The sequence below is a fragment of the Staurois parvus genome, unplaced genomic scaffold (assembly GCF_062004578.1).
Source record: "Staurois parvus isolate SC_StPar_1 unplaced genomic scaffold, SC_StPar_1.0 ptg001466l, whole genome shotgun sequence".
NCBI classification, from domain to species: domain Eukaryota; kingdom Metazoa; phylum Chordata; class Amphibia; order Anura; family Ranidae; genus Staurois; species Staurois parvus.
In genome coordinates, this window is record NW_028319262.1 from 269,668 (window position 1) to 294,463 (window position 24,796).

The 24,796-nt window shown below is 48.2% G+C and overlaps 1 protein-coding gene across 1 annotated transcript in view; it reads right to left on the reverse strand.

Annotated features, from left to right (window-relative positions):
• The window catches only part of MAP3K2 (mitogen-activated protein kinase kinase kinase 2), a 104,721-nt gene extending 89,435 nt beyond the window's left edge, over positions 1-15,286 (reverse strand). The window contains exon 1 of the mRNA XM_089662396.1: positions 15,052-15,286. The gene's annotated coding sequence lies outside the window, so the exon portion shown is untranslated. The remainder of the gene's footprint in view (positions 1-15,051) is intronic.
• Between the last annotated feature and the right edge of the window lie 9,510 nt (positions 15,287-24,796).

The window sequence follows — 24,796 nt, forward strand, 5'->3', positions numbered from 1 at the left end:
AACAGCATGTAAAACATGCATAGGTACAAGGAAAAAACATGCAGTAGATGTTCAGTTCCTAGTGTGAGTGGGCCCTAAAGGAGCTATAATAGCAGTCATCTCTAGCAGGCTCCATTCGGAATCACCATGATTCGAAAAACGCACTGTAAACGTGTGAAAACATGCGATCGTATTTTCAGGTGCTATTCATTTCATCACAAGTTTTCACACTTTTACAGCGCATTTTCAAACAAATCGCAGGCAAAAATCGCAGAGATTCCACCCGCGATTTGAAAAAAACCTAGTGTGAATGGAGCCCAATGCCCCATACACACAAAAAAAAAATAATTCAATAAAAATTGGACGAACATATTTGTACAACTGGCGTGTACATCATTTTCGACAGTCGGTTAAGACCTTTCCAAACGAAAATTACCAAAGGGGCCCACAGCAAAATTTTTGTCGTCTGGGAATAGAATGAACGATGTTCGTTTAATATATAAAAATTATAAACACTTCCTAATACTATAAATGTACAATCAACACCCCAAAGCACCAACAACACCTTCACCCCTGAAGATGTAACAATTGATAAACAGAAAGTGCTTGATTAAGTTGATGACGAAACGCGTCAAGGGAAGTGAAGTCAAGACTCACACGTGACCCGGAAGTTGGCTGGCGGCCATTTTGGAAAAGGGCAAAGCACATCTTCAGATCTATGGATGTTTTTCCTGGATGGCAGCAGGTTTCTACTTGGTATTTATGCAATTTTAAAGTGTTATTAATGTGAGCATTTATATTAAAGTATATTGGATCTTAACATTTTTGGCGGAATTACACTATTTTGTCCCTCATATTGTTTACATCTATATGGTGCCGGATATATGGGGATACATGGAGTATCATGACTAATGGATCTGGATACGCTATGAAGAGAATGTAGATATTGTGGAGTTCTACAAGAGGGTCATCTCCCACCAGCATATATATGATATTGAAAGCATCTTTGGTTTTGATTATTGGTAAGGGTATGCATTCCTTGCCACTATTAGAAGTGTCACAGTGTTAGTGTGAATAGGAGCACTGAAAAGTGATTCACATACACAACGTTTTTCACTGTTTGGATTCACCGTTTTTCTCACTTTATTCACTTTTACACAAAATAGTTTTGTTTTGGTTTTAGGTCACCTGAGTGATGTCACTATATTTATGATCGTTAAAGGATAATGCACTGTGATTTTTTCCTTTTTTTGAGGGTATATTGCTGTGGAAAATATTGGAAGAACTACAATTCTTTGGACACTTATTTCTTCACTGCTAAGAAAATTAGCATTTATTTTGAGAACATTTTAGGGTCTGGACTTCACTTGTGTAGTTATTAATAGAGGTTTGTTTAATGTCTACCGTTTTCGTACAAGAAGAATTGGATATGAAAGACCACGCACAATTGGAAGCTGCTTATGACCTGGAAGAACCCAGAGAAAATAAACACCACGGAATAAATCGTAAGCATTATAGCCATTAATGTCAGTAAACAGTTGTCTTCAACCCACCCTCACAAAACAGAAATGACATATGCCGCTACATCACAATGAATGAATGAGAGTGTGTGTGTGCGCGCGCGCGAATGTTGTAAAAAAACAAAAAACCACAAATAAAAATGATATATTTTCAACAATGAATTTTATTATTAACCACTTGTCGTCCGGACATTGTATATAAACGGCTGGACGGTGGCAGTGCAGGGTCGGGTGGCCGTTTATAAACGGCCTCCCTGCCCCCCGCTTGTGCGCGCTCCCTGGGAGCGCGCAGCATTGCGATCAGATGCCCGCTGTGTCCTCCAGACACAGTGGAACACCGATCGGACGGGACCTCTGTGTAAGGTCCCGATCATGTGATCACTGATTGGCCAATCAGTGATCACATGCAGAGTAGTAAGCAAGATGTCACTTCTGACATCATTGCTTACTACGTGTGAAATCTGTGAATGATCACAGAGGTCACATGGTAAAGGGCTATTCACAATAGTGAATATGACAAGCTGTGTCCAATCACAGCACTCACAGTATTTCTCAATGGCTGCAAGATTGCAGCCAGAGAGAAGGAGAAATGATTGCTTTTACAGCCTTTATGGGTGTAAAAGCAATCAATGTAAAAAAAAAAAAAAATCTTCATCACCCCCCCACTAGTACAGTGTCACCATGGTGACACTGTACTGCTAGGGTGACAGTATGTAAAAAAAAAAATTGTTTAAAAATCATAATTTTTGGTTATAAACCAATTTGGGTTATTTTTTTTTTTACTAAAAAGATAACGGAATACATTTTGGCCAAGATTTACGATGAAATATTATTTGCTAAATTTTATTAGAAAAAAATTTCAAAATTTTTGGACTTTCATTTACATAGCAAAAAAAAATAAAAATCCCAGTGGTGAATAAATACCACCAAAATAAAGCTTTATCGGTCTCAAAAAAATTCATATGGGTACAGTGTTGCATGACCGCGCAATTGTCATTCAAAGTGCGACAGCGCTGAAAGCTGAAAATTGGCCTGGGGACAGGAAAGGGGTGAAAGTGTCCGGACTGGAAGTGGTTAACATTCGGAAATGGTATCCATAACTATTCCGACAATTTGTCAGGAAAGATGCGTTGATGGGGAGATAATAACGGCACTGAAAGGTGTGGCTCCAGGGTCACACGTACATTACATCACTTCCGCAGCTACACTCCAACGTTCGTGCGCAATGTCTCTATCATACAATATTTTCCTCATGCAGAAAAGCACATCGCTTTCAACCATCTGAGAACAATCGAGGGGCAGAAGAAAAAAAAAAATTAAAAACGGCCGATCGTTCTTCAAATTTTCTTTTAGTGTGTACGGGGCATAACTCATCTCCAGCATTTAAAGCAAAACTCCAGAGAGATTTATTTATTTATTTCAGGTACTTATATAGCGCCGTCAATTTACGCAGCACTTTACATATATATTGTACATTCACATCAGTCCCTAACCCTCAAGGGGCGTACAGTCTAAGGTCCCTAACCCTCAAGGAGCGTACAGTCTAAGGTCCCTAACCCTCAAGGGGCGTACAATCTAAGGTCCCTAACCCTCAAGGGGCGTACAATCTAAGGTCCCTAACCCTCAAGGGGCGTACAATCTAAGGTCCCTAACCCTCAAGGGGCGTACAATCTAAGGTCCCTAACCCTCAAGGGGCGTACAATCTAAGGTCCCTAACCCTCAAGGGGCGTACAATCTAAGGTCCCTAACCCTCAAGGGGCGTACAATCTAAGGTCCCTAACCCTCAAGGGGCGTACAATCTAAGGTCCCTAACCCTCAAGGGGCGTACAATCTAAGGTCCCTAACCCTCAAGGGGCGTACAATCTAAGGTCCCTAACCCTCAAGGGGCGTACAATCTAAGGTCCCTAACTCACATTCATACATACACATACTAGGGACAATTTAGACAGGAGCCAATTCACCTACCAGCATGTCTTTGGAGTGTGGGAGGAAACCGGAGTAACTGGAGGAAACCCACGCAGGCACAGGGAGAACATGCAAACTCCAGGCAGGAGGTGCCGTGGCTGGGATTCGAACCAACGACCCGAGTACTGCCAGGTGGAAGTGCTAACCATTTAGCATTAAAAGACAAACACAAAAAACCAAACAAACAAACAACAACAAACACACACCTTCCTTGCAGCAAGGCTGCCTCTGCACTGCAAGGGCTACCTGCTCGTTTAGTCTAGGGGAGAGCAAGAGCACTTTTACATAACTGATCCCCCGCCCCCCTGGCAGATAGCATTGCTCCTAGGCGTCCTCATGTCCAATGCAAGGCTATGGTATCTGCATCGGTCTTGAGGACCTTAGACTACCACAGTGCAGGGGAGAACAGGCTGCAGGGAACAATCTAGCAGCACAGAGCAGCCTGAGGGAACAGAAGATCAGGTAAGCAAAACAGTTTTTTAGTCTCCTAGGCATAAACAAGGAGTTGAACCTTGCATCGCCCCACTGCTGGGTTTTTTCCCCAGAGTTCAGCTGTAATTGCGCAGGTCATCAGGCTGACCATCTCCAGCAGTTTGGTAATTTAGGACAATCCCCTGTAGCGGCACATACATATTATGTGCAGCAATTGAGGACCCCTATGCCCAGTAGGCTGGCAACCACTAAGCTAATGCCCCGTACACACTAGAAGAAAATCGTACGGAAATTTTCGTGCGATTTTCTTCTAGTGTGTACGGGGCAACAGCTTAGTGGTTGCCAGCCTACTGGGCATAGGGGTCCTCAATTGCTGCACATAATATGTATGTGCCGCTACAGGGACCGATCGTCCGATAATCGGATTGTTAGTACACAGCTTTCAAGAGCCGATCATGACAGTTCGTACGACAATATCTGAAGGGACAGGCGCAAAAATGTTTCTCGTACGATTTTCGTTTAATCAGTAGTCGACTGAAAATACAATACAACGCACTACATGACATCACTTTCGAAATTCTTTTCTTTCATAGGAGAATTTTCGTATCTTTAGTAACCTTTTCACTTTCGATGTGAGACTAGAAGGTGGAAAAAAAAAAAAACCGGCCGATCGTTTGTCCGATATTCTCATCGTGTGTATGGGGCATAAGCCCTTGGAGCCCTGGTGTCCAAGCTGCAGCCCCTGCAGTCTGTGTTTTCCAGTTAAGAACCATCCTTCACACTGGCTCATGGTAGGGAAATGGTTTGGTGTTCTTCCCTTCACTTCCTTTTTCTGTGCGGTCTATCCATTTCTCTTATGTAAATCTGATATTTTACAATGGACCAAGCTGTGAGAAATATCAAAGATAGTACAAGTCATTTTTAACCACTTACCTACAGGGCACTTCTACCCCCTTCCTGCCCAGGACAATTTTCAGCTTTCAGCGCTGTCGCACTTTGAATGACAATTGTGCGGTCATGCAACACTGTACCCATGTGAATTTTTTATCTTTTTTTTTTTTAGACAGATAGAGCTTTCTTTTGGTGATTCTGGGGTTTATTAAACCAAAAACCACTGAAAATTTAAAAAAAAAAAAAAAAAAAAAAAAAAATTTCTTAGATTTTGTTATAAAATTTTGTAAATAAGTGATTTTTCTCCTTCACTGATGTGCGCTAATGAGGCTGCAGTGAAGGGCACTGGTAGGCTGCACTGATGGACGCTGATAGGTGGCACTGATGGGCATTGACAGGCATCGCTGAAAGGCAGCACTCATATATGGCACTGATAGGCGGCACCGACTGGCACTGATAGGTAACACTGAAAGGCAGCTCAGATGGGCACTGATATGTGGCATTGATGTGCACTGGTAGGTACTGATATGTGGCATTGATGTGGCACTGATGGGCACTGGCAGGTGGCACTGATGAGCATTGACAGGCATCACTGAAAGGCAGCACTCATATATGGCACTGATAGGCGGCACCGACTGGCACTGATAGGTTGCACCGGCTGGCACTGAAAGGCAGCTCAGATGGGCACTGATATGTGGCATTGATGTGCACTGGTAGGTACTGATATGTGGCATTGATGTGCACTGGTAGGTACTGATATGTGGCATTGATGTGCACTGGTAGGTACTGATATGTGGCATTGATGTGGCACTGCTGGGCACTGGCAGGTGGCACTGATGGGCACTGACAGCTGGCATTGATGGACACTGACAGGTGGCACTGCTGGGGCTACACTGATCATCAGTGCCCGGATGATCAGTGTAGATGTCCCCTCTGAGGAATGCCAGCTCTCCTCTCCTCTGTCAGCGTGACAGCTCGTGAGCAGAGAAATGCCAATAATTGGCATTTCCCTATTTACATGTGATCAGCTGTGATTGGACACAGCTGATCACATGACCGAGCCGACATCTTCGGTTCTTTCCGTGGATCGGTGATCCGCTGCATCCGAGGGACAGAGCACACCACCAATCGCCGCGCTGCGCGCTCCCAGAGCCGCGCATGCGCGGTTAGAATGGGAGGACGTCATATGACGTCCTCCCAGAACGGGAGAACCACCTTGCGCCTGTCATTTCCTTATATGGAGGGATTTAAAAGGATCAGCTCACCTTTTGGGGAAAAAAATAAATGCAAATACTGTATTTCTGCAGGAAAAAAATTGTGCAATTTTTATTTCTCCCTGCAAAGCATAACATCTGTGATCAGTGGATTAGAGGTGCAGCTCCTACAGACAAGCTCTGCCCCATACCTTCATACAGGCTGTTTACAAGCTGCAAGGCTTGTGAATGAACTACGAGAGTGCTCAACAGCGCCCCCCGCATTCCATTCAGAACTACAAGCTGCCAGCAACAATGGCTGACGGTAGTTGTAGTTCATTCATTCAGAGAATTTTGTAAATGAATGACGAAGCCATTATGTTTTTGAATTGTGACAGCGGGTTCTGGGAGAAAATCTGCTGTCCGCTGCCACAATAAGAGGGGGACCGGTGCCAATGGTGGTAGGAGCTTGAACATGTCCCATCCTAAATATGGGTGGAATATGTAACATGTTCCAAAAAGGTAAACTTATCCTTTAAGGGGGCTGCTGGGGGCACAAGTATGGAAGAAATTATTTGGAAAGGGACTGTAATAGCAGTGATCTCTAGCAGTCTCAGGTAATGTCTCTCCAGTCTACAACTGAAGCACAACCCTAGTCTCCAGTTTAACCACTTGCCGCCCAGCCACTGTAGAAATACGGCGGCAGGGCGGCACTGGCAGGCAAAACCACGTTTTTTTGTAAACAGATAGGGCGGCGGCACGCCACGCGCGCGCGCGCCCCCTATCTGTCCTGCCAATCACCGCCGCGGATGCCAGTCGCCGAGTCACAGCCGGTCCTTACCGGCGATCGACGGCAAACAGTGACAGAGAGCACAGCTGCAGTAGCTGTGCTGTCTGTCACTTCCCTGACAGCTCGAGGACGAGCTGATCGAGAAAGAAGTGTTTCTCTCTCTCGATCAGCCTGTCCCCATGCAGTGCACACCCCCGCTCCCTAGTAAATCACTCCCCTCACACAGATAACCCTTCCCTGCAAAATAAAGTTAACCCCTTCCTCCCCAGTGCCATTAGTACAGTGTCAGTGTTTTTTCTTTTGCTCTGATCACTGTATTAGTGTTTTTGGGGATGTCAGTGACCCCAAGTCAGTAACCCCTAATGTCAGAATGTCCGAAGCAGTCCCGCCTTAGCAAAGACGTCGCAGAATTCATTTTGGCAGAAATTTATGACTAAATTTGATTTTTGCATTTTTTTTTTACTGGACATGTTTTATAGCAAAAAGTCCAAAATATAGTTTTTTTTTCCTCAAAATTGTCAGCCTTTTTTTTTTTTTATAGTGCAAAAAATAAAAACCGCACAGGCAATCAAATACCACCGAAAGAAAGCTCAATTTGTGGGGAAAAAAAGGATGTAAATTTCATTTATGTATCGTATTGCATGACCGCGCAATTGTCCATTAAACTAGCACAACGCTGTATAGCAGAAACTTCCACACAAAGCAATCAATATACACTTATTGGGATTTTTTTTTACCAAAAACATGGAGCAGAATACATTTTGGCCAAAATTTATAACCAACTTTGAGTTTACTATTTTTTTTTATAGCTGAAAGTAAAAAATATTGTTTTTCTTCAAAATCTTTGGCCTTTTTTTGTTTATAGCGTGAAAAATAAAAAAGCGCACAGGTGATCAAATTACACCGAAAGAAAGCTCTATTTGTGTGGAAAAAAAAAAGGACGTAAATTTCGTTTGGGTGCAGCATTGCATGACCGTTGAATTAGTGCAGCGCCGGGTAGCAAAAAGAGGCCCAGTCATTAAAGGGGGCAAATCCTCTGGAGCTCAAGTGGTTAAGAACAGGTGGCTGGAGCCACGGTTTTACTGCCCCCTACCCACCCAAAAGGATAAACAATAGCTATAGGAGGCTGTTCACATGCAACAGCCATGGCAAATATAACATGACATCCCAAGTTGACCAGCGGCACTGCCTGTCAAACTTGGCCATTCAAGTCAATGGTTTAGCCACCCTCTGAAAGGTGATCCACCACAGATCACTTTTCAAAGCACTGGCTAGTCTGAACATAACTTATGACCGTCTCCTGAAGTAAATCCCCTTATTTTATGAAAGAACATCCCCGGTCTCCGTCCCACGACCGCCTGCCGAAGCAGATGCCCGGTCTCCGTCCCACGACCGCCTGCCGAAGCAGATGCCCGGTCTCCGTCCCACGACCGCCTGCCGAAGCAGATGCCCGGTCTCCGTCCCACGACCGCCTGCCGAAGCAGATGCCCGGTCTCCGTCCCACGACCGCCTGCCGAAGCAGATGCCCGGTCTCCGTCCCACGACCGCCTGCCGAAGCAGATGCCCGGTCTCCGTCCCACGACCGCCTGCCGAAGCAGATGCCCGGTCTCCGTCCCACGACCGCCTGCCGAAGCAGATGCCCGGTCTCCGTCCCACGACCGCCTGCCGAAGCAGATGCCCGGTCTCCGTCCCACGACCGCCTGCCGAAGCAGATGCCCGGTCTCCGTCCCACGACCGCCTGCCGAAGCAGATGCCCGGTCTCCGTCCCACGACCGCCTGCCGAAGCAGATGCCCGGTCTCCGTTCCACGACCGCCTGCCGAAGCAGATGCCCGGTCTCCGTTCCACGACCGTCTGCCGAAGCAGATGCCCGGTCTCCGTTCCACGACCGCCTGCCGAAGCAGATGCCCGGTCTCCGTTCCACGACCGCCTGCCGAAGCAGATGCCTGGTCTCCGTTCTACGACCGCCTGCCGAAGCACATCCCCAGTCTCTGACCGTCTCCTGAAGCATATCCCCAGTTTCTATTCTACGACAGTCTCTTGAAGCATATCCCCAGTCTCCAACAGCTTTTCTTACCATTTCTTAAAGTATGCCTGCAATTTTGATCGTCTCCTATAAACAAACATTCTCATAGCCTTTGACCGTGTCTTGTAGCATGTCTGCAGTCTTGGACCATCTCCCGTAGCATTACTCCTAGTCTGACAGCTTTCTGTACCATCACATGTGGCCCTTTGTTGATGTCTGGAGCTGCACCAGAGGCCCCCTATAGTAACAAAGTTGATCACCGTGGAGTTAAAGGACACTGGTGAAAAACCCTCAGCGCCAAAATTCCCATCTCCAGCGGGTCTTCCTGCTCCACACAATATAGTACATACAATTATTCCAGAGGAAAAGAAGGACCACAGGAGTTGTGTAACCCGGGAACAAAGATAAAAACTTCCCAAACACTGAAGCCTCCAAATAAAAAAATGTGTAGGTGGGTTCGTCTAGCAAACGCTGAAATATGAAGTAGAATATAATACAAATGAGACAGCACACAACCCACCTTAATATAAAACCCAATTAAGTCGTTTCACAATCCTTCCCCTGAAGTACCAACATAAAAAGAAAATTATACAAAAAGACTTAAAATAAATACAAAGTCCAAAAAAAGTCCAAAAAAAAAGTCCAAAAAAAAAAGTCCAAAAAAAAGTCCAAAAAAAAGAGTCCAAAAAAAAAAGTCCAAAAAAAAAGTCCAAAAAAAAAGTCCAAAAAAAAAGTCCAAAATAAAAGTCCAAAAAAAAAGTCCAAAAAAAAAGTCCAAAAAAAAAGTCCAAAAAAAAAGTCCAAAAAAAGTCCAAAATAAAAGTCCAAAAAAAAAGTCCAAAAAAAAAGTCCAAAAAAAAAGTCCAAAAAAAAAGTCCAAAAAAAAAGTCCAAAAAAAAAGTCCAAAAAAAGGTCCAAAAAAAGGTGCAAAAAAAAAGTCCAAAAAAAGTCCAAAAAAAGTCCAAAAAAAGTCCAAAAAAAGTCCAAAAAAAGTCCAAAAAAAGTCCAAAAAAAGTCCAAAATTTGGAAAAATATAAAGGTCCTCAATCTTGATCAATAAATACACACTGTTCCGGATAATTGGTGATGAATCCCCAAAAACTCTTCATATACCTCAAAAGAAAAAAAAAATTGAAAGTGTATTATCTTAGGTTTCAAAAACAGTGCCACACGTGCAGCATGCAAACACTCCAGTGCCACGGCAATAGTGAGGGATTACCTAAAAAACATTTAAACCACAGCAGACAACATAATAAAAATGCATAATTACCCTAAAGTAAGTAAAACCCACATATCCCTGTTGACAAAGTCCGGATGTGACGAGTCCGGGGCACGTAACGTAGTGACGCATTGACGTTCCCGGAAGTGCGGTGGCGGCCATTTTGGAATCTGGAACACATGGTTGGTCATATCCTTGGGACTTTCTGGCATCCTTTAGAGCTTAAGAACCATCGTTTTGGAGCCATCGCTGGGGATTATTGCTGTATATACAGCCTTTTATGATCTGGAAGCTGTTTTTATCGGTTTTATATGTAAGTTACTACAATAAAATTTGTACGTTGTTTGATTCATACACTGGTCCCTGGTCTGTTTGTGAGGTCTAAGGGAAGTGTCTGGAGAAGATGATGTCTTTCTGAGGAAACTGCATTCTTAAATCACGGATTACCGTATTTTTCGCTCCATAAGACGCACTTTTTTCCCCCCAAAAAAGGGGGGAAAATGTCAGTGCATCTTATGGAGCGAATATAAAGCGGCCGGTCCGGTATTTCTGCTGCCACCATGTCAGAATACCGGGCCGGCCGCTCAGCTGTTCTCTCCTGCAGGGCCTTACCTGTTCCTCGCTCCAGCGCTGCAGTCTTCCCGCGCTGGCTTCTGTAACAGCCGAGTGCCCACTGCGCATGCGCGAGAAGCGCTGCGCTTTGTGAATGATCCGGTGTCTTCTGGGACACATGACAGGTCCCAGGAGGCGGCGGGCCATTCACAAAGCGCAGTGCTTCTCGCGCATGCGCAGTGGGCACCCGGCTGTCACAGAAGCCGGTCCGGGGAGAAGAGGGAAAAACAACTCCGCAGAAGTGGGAGCGGGTACCTGTCAAATTCAGGTACCCGCTCCCCCTCCCTCCCCAAAGGTCAGCAGTCTCTGGTCATCCCCTGCACCGTGTCCGCAGTCTCTGGTCATCCCCTGCACCGTGTCCGCAGTCTCTGGTCATCCCCTGCACCGTGTCCGCAGTCTCTGGTCATCCCCTGCACCGTGTCCGCAGTCTCTGGTCATCCCCTGCACCGTGTCCGCAGTCTCTGGTCATCCCCTGCACCGTGTCCGCAGTCTCTGGTCATCCCCTGCACCGTGTCCGCAGTCTCTGGTCATCCCCTGCACCGTGTCCGCAGTCTCTGGTCATCCCCTGCACCGTGTCCGCAGTCTCTGGTCATCCCCTGCACCGTGTCCGCAGTCTCTGGTCATCCCCTGCACCGTGTCCGCAGTCTCTGGTCATCCCCTGCACCGTGTCCGCAGTCTCTGGTCATCCCCTGCACCGTGTCCGCAGTCTCTGGTCATCCCCTGCACCGTGTCCGCAGTCTCTGGTCATCTCCTGTACTGTGTCCGCAGTCTCTGGTCATCCCCTGCACCGTGTCCGCAGTCTCTGGTCATCTCCTGCACTATGTCCGCAGTCTCTGGTCATCTCCTGCACTATGTCCGCAGTCTCTGGTCATCTCCTGCACTATGTCTGCAGTCCATTGGTTCAGAATATTTTTTTTTTCTTGTTTTTCACCTCTAAAACCTGGGTGCATCTTATGGTCAGGTGCGTCTTATGGAGCGAAAAATACGGTATATGTGGGTTTTACTTACTTTAGGGTAATTATGCATTTTTATTATATTGTTTGCTGTGGTTTAAACGTTTTTTAGGTAATCCCTCACTATTGCTGTGGCACTGGAGTGTTTTCATGCTGCACGTGTGGCACTGTTTTTGAAACCTAAGATAATACACTATGTCTAGGTTTTTTTCTTTTGAGGTATATGAAGAGTTTTTGGGGATTCATCACCAATTATCCGGAACAGTGTGTATTTATTGATCAAGATTGAGGACCTTATATTTTCCAAATTTTTGACTTTTCTTGGACTTTGGGTGTATTTATTGAAGTCTGTTTGTATAATTTTCTTTTTATGAAGTAGAATATATTTTTAAAACATCTGACTTATGTGTCATGTGACCCAGATAACTGATAAACACAGATGGAGGGGAATGCTTCAGCTCAGTGGTCTGTCATAGAGACAACAGGAATTCCACAGATCACACCCAAGAATTGCCAACACAGAGATTCAAAGAACAAGGGAAATCACGGAGATGATATACCATGCAAATACATGTATGACGGCATCAGTCAGCCATGTAAAAACGGACATCCAAACAAATCGTTTACACATCAAAACTGATATGATCCACCAATGACCTGAAGAACCAAACAAACAGTTTAGTGGCACCAGACAAAGATGACAAATCGGCAAATTACAGAACAGAGAACATTTTTGATAACCAGAGATTTCCAGAAGACGCCTGACCACCATGACCCCATAGATGAGTGAGGATAGGAGTCCCAGGACCACACAGGATGTATGAGAGGAGCAGAGAAAATCGTTCTCTAAGACCAATGCAAAGTATGAGGAGGAAATAAGAGACAAGAAATGTGACAGAAGAGATGAAAGTGGAACATCACTCTCCAATCAACATTGATTATTCCTAATCCTGATACATGAATTGTCTGCCCTTACTCAAGATGGCCACAGCCAGAAAAGCTAAGGGGTGGGGGGGGGTGCTTTTAAAAGTGATTTCTAAAACAAAATAACCAAAATAAAGCATGCAAACATAGATGGATGGATAAGGGGGGGGGGATTTGCTTCAAATATAAAAAAGAATTAAGTAGTGTTTTTGGTGCTCAGATGCAGTGAAGATCTGCTTTAAAATGAGGAATGAGGAGAGGACAGAGGCGAGGAGATAAATACAGTGAGGATGAGGAGGGGAGCACAGAGGTGATATATACAGCGAGGAGGGGAGCACAGAGGTGAGGTGATATATACAGGGAGGAGGAGGAGAGGACAGAGGTGAGGAGATATATACAGGGAGGAGGAGGAGGAGAGGACAGAGGTGAGGTGATATATACAGTGAGGAGGAGGAGGAGAGGACAGAGGTGAGGTGATATATACAGTGAGGAGGAGGAGGAGAGGACAGAGGTGAGGAGATATATACAGTGAGGAGGAGGAGGAGAGGACAGAGGTGAGGAGATATATACAGGGAGGAGGAGGAGGAGAGGACAGAGGTGAGGAGATATATACAGTGAGGAGGAGGAGGAGAGGACAGAGGTGAGGAGATATATACAGTGAGGAGGAGGAGAGGACAGAGGTGAGGAGATATATACAGCGAGGAGGAGGAGGAGAGGACAGAGGTGAGGAGATATATACAGGGAGGAGGAGGAGAGGACAGAGGTGAGGAGATATATACAGCGAGGAGGAGGAGAGGACAGAGGTGAGGAGATATATACAGCGAGGAGGAGGAGGAGAGGACAGAGGTGAGGAGATATATACAGCGAGGAGGAGGAGGAGAGGACAGAGGTGAGGAGATATATACAGGGAGGAGGAGGAGAGGACAGAGGTGAGGAGATATATACAGGGAGGAGGAGGAGGAGAGGACAGAGGTGAGGTGATATATACAGTGAGGAGGAGGAGGAGAGGACAGAGGTGAGGAGATATATACAGCGAGGAGGAGAGGACAGAGGTGAGGAGATATATACAGCGAGGAGGAGAGGACAGAGGTGAGGAGATATATACAGCGAGGAGGAGGAGGAGAGGACAGAGGTGAGGAGATATATACAGCGAGGAGGAGGAGGAGAGGACAGAGGTGAGGAGATATATACAGTAAGAAGGAGGAGGAGAGGACAGAGGTGATATATACAGCGAGGAGGAGAGGACAGAGGTGAGGTGATATATACAGGGAGGAGGAGGAGAGGACAGAGGTGAGGAGATATATACAGGGAGGAGGAGGAGGAGAGGACAGAGGTGAGGTGATATATACAGGGAGGAGGAGGAGGAGAGGACAGAGGTGAGGAGATATATACAGGGAGGAGGAGGAGAGGACAGAGGTGATATATACAGGGAGGAGGAGGAGAGGACAGAGGTGAGGAGATATATACAGGGAGGAGGAGGAGGAGAGGACAGAGGTGAGGAGATATATACAGGGAGGAGGAGGAGAGGACAGAGGTGAGGAGATATATACAGCGAGGAGGAGGAGAGGACAGAGGTGAGGAGATATATACAGTGAGGAGGAGGAGAGGACAGAGGTGAGGAGATATATACAGTGAGGAGGACAGAGGTGAGGTGATATATACAGGGAGGAGGAGAGGACAGAGGTGAGGTGATATATACAGGGAGGAGGAGGAGGAGAGGACAGAGGTGAGGAGATATATACAGCGAGGAGGAGGAGAGGACAGAGGTGAGGTGATATATACAGGGAGGAGGAGGAGAGGACAGAGGTGAGGTGATATATACAGGGAGGAGGAGGAGAGGACAGAGGTGAGGAGATATATACAGTGAGGTGGAGGAGAGGACAGAGGTGAGGAGATATATACAGTGAGGAGGAGGAGGAGAGGACAGAGGTGAGGTGATATATACAGTGAGGAGGAGGAGAGGACAGAGGTGAGGAGATATATACAGGGAGGAGGAGGAGAGGACAGAGGTGAGGTGATATATACAGGGAGGAGGAGGAGAGGACAGAGGTGAGGAGATATATACAGTGAGGAGGAGGAGGAGAGGACAGAGGTGAGGAGATATATACAGTGAGGAGGAGGAGGAGAGGACAGAGGTGAGGAGATATATACAGTGAGGAGGAGGAGGAGAGGACAGAGGTGAGGAGATATATACAGTGAGGAGGAGGAGGAGAGGACAGAGGTGAGGTGATATATACAGTGAGGAGGAGGAGATGACAGAGGTGAGGTGATATATACAGGGAGGAGGAGGAGAGGACAGAGGTGAGGAGATATATACAGTGAGGAGGAGGAGAGGACAGAGGTGAGGAGATATATACAGCGAGGAGGAGGAGGAGAGGACAGAGGTGAGGAGATATATACAGTGAGGAGGAGGAGAGGACAGAGGTGAGGAGATATATACAGCGAGGAGGAGGAGAGGACAGAGGTGAGGAGATATATACAGTGAGGAGTATACAGGAGGTGATATATATATACACATACAGTAGGGGGAGGAGGGGGGGGTCACTTACCCCGGAAAGGACTCCTCAGGCCCCCTGAGGGGGCACACAGGCCCGGGGCCGCTGTCACATGAGGCCCGCGCTCCCTTAGAAGATGGCGGCCATATTACAGACACACGGGAACGGGCTGCAGCGACTGACGGACGGCCGGGTGACAGGAGGCCGGTGCAGGAATCCCCGGGTCCCTACAGATATCAGCGGGTAATAGGAGGCCGGGAACACGGAGATGGGCCAGACAGCGCGTGACGTCACAGGGCGGAGCAAGGACGGACCGTGAAGAGACGGGGGGCGTATCTAAGATGTCAGGGACAGGGGAGGAACCAAACAGGAGGATGGGAGGGGAAAAGGGCGGATCCAAAGATTTGGTGAGGGGCGGGGCTGAATGTGTGGAGAGGAAAGAGGGAGATCCGTTCTGAAGCCTAAGAAGAAGGCGGGGCTCACCGAGGGTAGGGGAGGAGCTTCGTAATTAGCAGCAAACCACATGCGGAACTATAGTTAGAACCGCCCACAGTACAGAAATCAGAACCGCCCACAGTACAGAGATCAGAACCCCCCACAGTACAGAGACCAGAACCCTCCACAGTACAGAGACCAGAACCCCCCACAGTACAGAGATCAGAACCGCCCACAGTACAGAGATCAGAACACCCCACTGTACACAGATCGGATCCAGAACCCTCCAAAGTACAGAGAGCAGAACCTTCCACAGTACAGAGATCAGAACCAGAACACTCCACAGTACAGAGATCAGAAACAGAACCCGGCTCAGTACAGGGATCAGTACTTTCCACAGTCCAGAGATCATAAGCCTCCACAATACAGCGATCAGAACCAGAACCATCCACAGTACAGGGATCAGAACCTTCCAAAGAACAGGGATCAGATCCCTCCAATGTACAGAGCAGAACAAGAACCCTTCACAATACAGGGATCAGAACCTTCCACGGTATAGAGAAAAGATCCCTCCACAGTACAGAGATTAGAACCAGCACCCCCCGCAGAACAGAGATCAGAACCAGAATTCCCAACAGCACAAAGATCAGAACCGACAACAGTACAGCGATCATAACCCTCCACGGTACAGAGGACAGAACCCCCACAGTACAGAGACCAGAACCTCCCACAGTACAGAGACCAGAACCTCCCACAGTACAGAGATCAGAACCCTTCATAGTACAGAAACCAGAACCTTCATAATCCCCTATAGTACAAAGACCAGAAACCCCCACAGTACAGAGATCAGAATCCCCCACAGTACAGAGACCAGAACCCCCCACAGTACAGAGATCAGAACCCCCCACAGTACAGAGATCAGAACCTCCCACAGTACAGAGATCAGAACCCTTCATAGTACAGAAACCAGAACCTTCCACAGTACAGAGATCAGAACCCTCCACAGTACAGAGATCAGAACCCTCTACAGTACAGAGATCAGAACCCCCCACAGTACAGAGACCAGAACCCCCCACAGTACAGAGACCAGAACCCTCCACAGTACAGAGACCAGAACCCTCCACAGTACAGAGACCAGAACCCTCCACAGTACAGAGACCAGAACCGCCCACAGTACAGAGACCAGAACCCCCCACAGTAGAAAGACCAGAACCCCCACAGTACAGAGAATAGAACCCTTCACAGTACAGAGACAAGAACCCCCCCACAGTACAGAGATCAGACCCCGCCCCCCCCCCCCCACAGTACAGAGACCAGAACCCTCCACAGTACAGAGATCAGAACCCTCCACAGCACAGAGATCAGAACCCTCCACAGTACAGAGATCAGAACCCCCCACAGTACAGAGATCAGAACCCCCCACAGTACAGAGATCAGAACCCTCCACAGTACAGAGATCAGAACCCTCCACAGCACAGAGATCACATCCAGAAACCCTCCACAGTACAGAGATCAGAACCCTCCACAGTACAGAGATCAGAACCCCCCACAGCACAGAGATCACATCCAGAAACCCTCCACAGTACAGAGACCAGAACCCTCCACAGTACAGAGATCAGAACCCTCCACAGTACAGAGATCAGAACCCCCCACAGTACAGAGATCAGAACCCCCCACAGTACAGAGATCAGAACCCTCCACAGTACAGAGATCAGAACCCTCCACAGCACAGAGATCACATCCAGAAACCCTCCACAGTACAGAGATCAGAACCCTCCACAGTACAGAGATCAGAACCCCCCACAGTACAGAGATCAGAACCCCCCACAGTACAGAGATCAGAACCCCCCACAGTACAGAGATCAGAACCGCCCACAGTACAGAGATCAGAACCCCCCACAGTACAGAGATCAGAACCCTCCACAGTACAGAGATCAGAACCCTCCACAGCACAGAGATCACATCCAGAAACCCTCCACAGTACAGAGATCAGAACCCTCCACAGTACAGAGATCAGAACCCCCCACAGTACAGAGATCAGAACCCCCCACAGTACAGAGATCAGAACCGCCCACAGTACAGAGATCAGAACCGCCCACAGTACAGAGATCAGAACCGCCCACAGTACAGAGATCAGAACCCTCCACAGCACAGAGATCACATCCAGAAACCCTCCACAGTACAGAGACCAGAACCCTCCACAGTACAGAGATCAGAACCCTCCACAGTACAGAGATCAGAACCCCCCACAGTACAGAGATCAGAACCCCCCACAGTACAGAGATCAGAACCCTCCACAGTACAGAGATCAGAACCCTCCACAGCACAGAGATCACATCCAGAAACCCTCCACAGTACAGAGATCAGAACCCTCCACAGTACAGAGATCAGAACCCCCCACAGTACAGAGATCAGAACCCCCCACAGTACAGAGATCAGAACCGCCCACAGTACAGAGATCAGAACCGCCCACAGTACAGAGATCAGAACCCTTCACAGTACAGAGATCATAACCCTCCAATGTACAGAGATCAGAACCAGAACCCTTCACAGTACAGGGATCAGAACCTTCCACAGTCCAGAGATCAGAAGCCTCCACAATATAGCGATCTGTACCAGAACCCTCCACGGTACAGGGATCAGAACCTTCCACAGTACAGAGAAAAGATCCCTCCACAGTAAAGAGATTAGAACCAGCACCCCCCACAGAACAGAGATCAGAACCAGAACTCCCCACAGCACAGAGATCAGAACTGACAACAGTACAGAGATGAGAACCAGAACCCTCCACAGTACAGAGATCAGAACCACCCGCAGTATAGAGATCAGAACCATCCACAGTACAGAGACCAGAACCATCCACAGTACAGAGTTCACATCCAGAACCCTCCACAGTACAGCGATAAGAACCCTCCACAGTACAGAGATCACATCCAGAACCCTTCACAGTACAGAGATCACATCCAGAACCCTTCACAGTACAGAGATCACATCCAGAACCCTTCACAGTACAGAGATCACAACCAGAACCCTCCACAGTACAGAGACCAGAACACCCCACTGTACACAGATCGGATCCAGAACCCTCCACAGTACAGAGATCAGATCCAGAACCCCCCACAGTACAGAGACCAGATCACCCCACTGTACAGAGACCGGATCCAGAACCCTTCAAAGTACAGAGAGCAGAACCTTCCACAGTACAGAGATCAGAACCAGAACACTCCAAAGTACAGAGATCAGAACCATCCACAGTACAGAGATCAGAACCCGCCACAGTACAGGGATCAGAACTTTCCACAGTCCAGAGATCAGATCCCTCCAATGTACAGAGCAGAACAAGAACCCTTCACAGTACAGGGATCAGAACCTTCCACAGTCCAGAGATCAGAAGCTTCCACAATACAGGGATCAGAACCTTCCACGGTATAAAGAAAAGATCCCTCCACAGTACAGAGATTAGAACCGGCACCCCCCAGAGAACAGAGATCAGAACCAGAATTCCAGACAGCACAAAGATCAGAACTGACAACAGTACAGCGATCAGAACCCTCCACAGTACAGAGATCAGAATCCCCCACAATACAGAGACCAGAACCCCCCTACAGTACAAAGATCAGAATCTCCCACAGTACAGAGATCAGAACCCCCCACAGTACAGAGACCAGAACCCCCCACAGTACAGAGATCAGAACCCTCCACAGTACAGAGATCTGAAGCCTCCACAGTACAGAGATCAGAAGCCTCCACAGTACAGAGATCAGAAGCCTCCACAGTACAGAGATCAGAACCCTCCACAGTACAGAGATCAGAACCCTCCACAGTACAGAGACCAGAACCCCCCACAGTACAGAGATCAGAACCCTCCACAGTACAGAGATCAGAACCCTCCACAGTACAGAGACCAGAACCCCCCACAGTACAGAGATCAGAACCCTCCACAGTACAGAGATCTGAAGCCTCCACAGTACAGAGATCAGAAGCCTCTACAGATAGTACAGAGATCAGAAGCCTCCAAAATACAGAGATCAGAACCCTCCACAGTACAGAGACCAGAACCCTCCACAGTACAGAGACCAGAACCCTCCACAGTACAGAGATCAGAACCTTCCACAGTACAGAGACCTGAACCCCCACAGTACAGAGACTAGAACCCTTCAAAGTACAGAGACAAGAACCCCCCCACAGTACAAAGATCAGACCCCCCCCCCCCCCCCACACACAGTACAGAGACCAGAACCCCCCACAGTACAGAGATCAGCCCCCCCCCCTTCCCCACAGTACAGAGACCAGAACCCTCCACAGTACAGAGACCAGAACCCTCCACAGTACAGAGACCAGAACCCTCCACAGTACAGAGATCAGAACCCCCCACAGTAGAAAGACCAGAACCCCCCACAGTACAGAGATCAGAACCCTCCAATGTACAGAGACCAGAACCCCCCACAGAACAGAGATCAGAACCTTCCACAGTACAGAGACCTGAACCCCCACAGTACAGAGACTAGAACCCTTCAAAGTACAGAGACAAGAACCCCCCACAGTACAGAGATCAGACCCCCCCTCACACAGTACAGAGACCAGAACCCCCCACAGTACAGAGATCAGGCCCCCCCCCCCCACAGTACAGAGACCAGAACCCTCCACAGTACAGAGATCAGAACCTCCCACAGTACAGAGACCAGAAACCCTCCACAGTACAGAGACCAGAACCCTCCACAGTACAGAGATCAGAACCCTCCACAGTACAGAGATCACATCCAGAAACCCTCTACAGTACAGAGACCAGAACCCTCAACAGTACAGAGATCAGAACCCCCCACAATACAGAGATCAGAACCCCCCACAATACAGAGATAAGAACCCTCCACAGTACAGAGATCACATCCAGAACCCTCCACAGTACAGAGATCACATCAAGAACCCTTCACAGTACAGAGATCACATCCAAAACCCCCCACAGTACAGAGACCAGAATCCTCAATTCCTGAACAGCTCCACCTCTAGGGTGTGCATATCCTGCCTCTAAGGGGAGCTTATTCTCAGAGGCACCACCTCCAAGGAGCACACATTCCTGAATTGCGTTACCTTCCAGAACAGCTCCACCTCCAGGGGGTGTAGCCCTGGAAGGTAAGGCAATTCAGGAACTACCTCTAAGGGGAGCTCATCCTCAGAGGCACCACCTCCAAAGAGCACACATACTGAGCTACTCCACCTCCAGGGGGTTCACATCCTAAATGGCACTGCCCCTATGGGGAGCTAATCCCCAGAGGTACTATCACTGAGAGGCACATATCCTGGACGGCACTGCCCCTAAGGGGAGCACATACCCAGAGGCACCACCTCCAAGGGACTCAAATCCTGAAATGCTCCACATTCAGGGGGTGCACATCCTGAATGGCTCTGCCCCTAAGAGGAGCTAATCCCCAGAGACAGCATTTCTGAAGGGCGCACATCCTGAACAGCTCCACCTCCAGGGGGTGCACATCCTACATGGCACTGCTCCTATGGGGAGCTAATCCCCAGAGGCACTACCACTGAGAGGCACATATCCTGGACGGCACTGCCCCTAAAGGGAGAACATACCTAGTGGCATCACATGCAAAGGACATACATCCTGAACTGCTCCACCTCCAGGTGGTGCATATCCTGAACGGCACTGCCCCTAAGGGGAGCTCATCCTCAGAGGCACCACCTCCGAGGAGCACACACCCAGAACTGCTCCTCCTCCTGGAGTTGCACATCCTGAACAGCATTGCCCCTAAAGCAGTGGTTCTTAACCTTGTTGGAGGTACTGAACCCCACCAGTTTCATATGCGCATTCACCGAACCCTTCTTAATTGGAAAAATAAAATATGATTTTTAAAATTCAAAACATAGGTATATATTTATACATAGGTGCACAAAATGAACAAAACCGTTAAGAACAAAGAACAAAACCATTAAAACATGATTTTCACACAAAAACATAATAATGAATATTTACTGCACGAATCATATGAGTCGCATGTGGGTCTTCACCTCTGCCGAACCCGCGAGACTGACTCACCGAACCCCTGGGGTTCGATCGAACCCAGGTTAAGAACCACTGTTTTATAGTAATTCATCCCCCATATAGTAATTCATCCCCCATATAGTAATTCATCCCCCATAGTAATTCATCCCCCATATAGTAATTCATCCCCCATAGTAATTCATCCCCCATATAGTAATTCATCCCCCATATAGTAATTCATCCCCCATAGTAATTCATCCCCCATAGTAATTCATCCCCCATAGTAATTCATCCCCCATATAGTAATTCATCCCCCATATAGTAATTCATCCCCCATAGTAATTCATCCCCCATATAGTAATTCATCCCCCATATAGTAATTCATCCCCCCTATAGTAATACATCCCCCATATAGTAATTCATCCCCCATATTAATTCATCCCCCATATAGTAATTCATCCCCCATAGTAATACATCCCCCATATAGTAATTCATCCCCCCTATAGTAATTCATCCCCCCTATAGTAATACATCCCCCATATAGTAATTCATCCCCCATATTAATTCATCCCCCATATAGTAATTCATCCCCCATATAGTAATTCATCCCCCCTATAGTAATTCATCCCCCATATTAATTCATCCCTTATATAGTAGTAGTAAGTAAGTAGCAAGTAGTAAGCTAAGTCCCCCCTGTGTCAATTCACTTACCTTTGCTCCGCGCGTTCCTCTCGCCGTATTCCCGCGCCGTTCCGGTCTTCAGGGCGGACTGTGAGAGGAGCCTAGCTCCTCTCACGTTCGTCACGCTGCCCCGCCTACACACATCCTGACAGCCAATCACTGGCTATCAGGATGTGAGTGGCAGCGAGACTGGCCAATCATTGCATTTGAGCGCGCTGCCCTGGCTGTTTTTTTTTTTGGATCATGCTGCAGAGTCCCTGCCGCCCGAGAGGAGGGAGGGGAGCGGGCGCCCGGCACACAAGAGCCGCATTAAAGCGTGTAAAGAGCTGCATGTGGCTCGCGAGCCGCGGCTTGCCGACCACTGGGCTAAGCGATGTTGCGTGACCACCTGCAGCCAATGATGGACAAGCGGGGCATGTCATCACGAATCATATGAGTCGGGTGTGGGTCTTCACCTCCGCCGAACCCGCGAGACTGACTCACCGAACCCCTGGGGTTCGATCGAACCCAGGTTAAGAACCACTGCCCTAAAGGGAAAAAATCCCCAGAGGTACCACCTCCGAGGAACATACATCCTAAAGTGCTCCACCTCCAAGTTGGTGCACATCCTAAATGGCACTGCCCCTAAGAGGAGCTAGTGCCCAGAAGCACCACCTTTGAAAGGAGCATATCCTGAATGACACTGCTCCTAAGGGGAACACATACCCAGAGCATCACCTCCAAGGGGTGCACATCCTGAACTGTTCCACCTCCAGAGGGGTGAGTATCCTGAACAGCTCTGCCCCTATGGGATCTAATCCCCAGGGGAACCACCTCTGAGGGGCACAGATTTTGAATGGCACTGCCTCCAGAGGCAACACATCCCCAGCAGCACCACCTTCAGGGGTTGCACATGCTGTACCCCAACACTCCCATATGGCTTTCATTCTAAGCAGACCTCCTTCCATGGGGCACACGTCCTGAGTGACACCATCACCTCTGCATACCCTATTGATTCCGGTCATTTTCCTGCCCACGGATCTATGCTGGGAAATATTGGCTGGATTATCTCACTGTTCAAAGATTTCCAGCAGGACAAAGAGCAACATTCTTGTCAAAGTTGACAAAGTCACCTGATTCACTGTAATTCCTCGAACATTCATGTTTCTTTCCTGGAAACAACCCCGTAGCACAAGAAATGCAGCCTGCAGTTGGCGATCTCCTGCTGAAAATGCTAGATGCCTGGCCGGCTCTGGCTTTGATACCGTCTGAAAATAGCGGGAGAGTCGGAATGCGGCCATGCTGATTTACATGCTTGCCCCCGATTAATGACTGACAGCATTGGATGAGACCTGACAGCCAGGTATCTAGCATTTTCAGAAGGTCAGAAGAGTGCACCAGTGTTCTTATAGAGGATCTGAAAATGTTTTATATCTGACCTCCGGCCTGCCCTTCAGTCTTTCACAGGTGTACTGGCTCCTCCCCTTCAGTCTTGCACAGGTGTACCAGCTCCTCCCCTTCAGTCTTGCGCAGGTGTACCGGCTCCTCCCCTTCAGTCTTTCACAGGTGTACCGGCTCCTCCCCTTCAGTCTTGCGCAGGTGTATCGGCTCCTCCCCTTCAGTCTTTCACAGGTGTACCTGCTCCTCCCCTCCAGTCTTGCGCAGGTGTACCGGCTCCTCCCCTTCAGTCTTGCACAGGTGTACCTGCTCCTCCCCTTCAGTCTTTCACAGTTGTACCGGCTCCTCCCCTTCAGTCTCGCACAGGTGTACCGGCTCCTCCCCTTCAGTCTCGCACAGGTGTACCGGCTCCTCCCCTTCAGTCTCGCACAGGTGTACTGGCTCCTCCCCTTCAGTCTTGCACAGGTTTACTGGCTCCTCCCCTTCAGTCTCGCACAGGTGTACCGACTCCTCCCCTTCAGTCTTGCACAGGTGTACCTGCTCCTCCCCTTCAGTCTTGCACAGGTGTACCGGCTCCTCCCCTTCAGTCTTGCACAGATGTACCGGCTCCTCCCCTTCAGTCTTGCACAGGTGTACCTGCTCCTCCCCTTCAGTCTTGCACAGGTGTACCTGCTCCTCCCCTTCAGTCTTGCACAGGTGTACCGACTCCTCCCCTTCAGTCTTCCACAGGTGTACCTGCTCCTCCCCTTCAGTCTTGCACAGGTGTACCTGCTCCTCCCCTTCAGTCTTGCACAGATGTACCGGCTCCTCTCCTGGACTGAAAGGACTTACTGTGACACTGTGAGCTTCTCACAAGCATTAGAAGCTGCAGCAAGTCAGATAGAGCTCCTTTTATTGCAGAAGCATCAAAAACAACATGTTACGTGTAATCGGGGTACATCTCACCCTGTACTGCGACGCAGCGCACCACATAGCAATACAGTTCCAAACATACGATAAATACATTCAGGCAAATAAATACATTCGCTCAGCTAGAGCTCCGCCTCATTTCCTGGCTGGAGGACGTCCTGCATCATCTAGCGCTTCCCTCCCCAGCTTGACTGTCCCTGACCCGCACCTCTTGTTCATTCAATCATGGAGATTCAGAGTCACAAATGGGTGTTACCTAGATTGGCATGCAAATACAGGCTGCCTTAGGAATGCCCACTCCTCCTGACTGACATCTACCCATCAAGGCATTTTTGATATTTGCATAACTCCTCCCACTGCTTGCATCAGGGCTGAGGACTCTTGAGAGAAGTACTGAGGAAG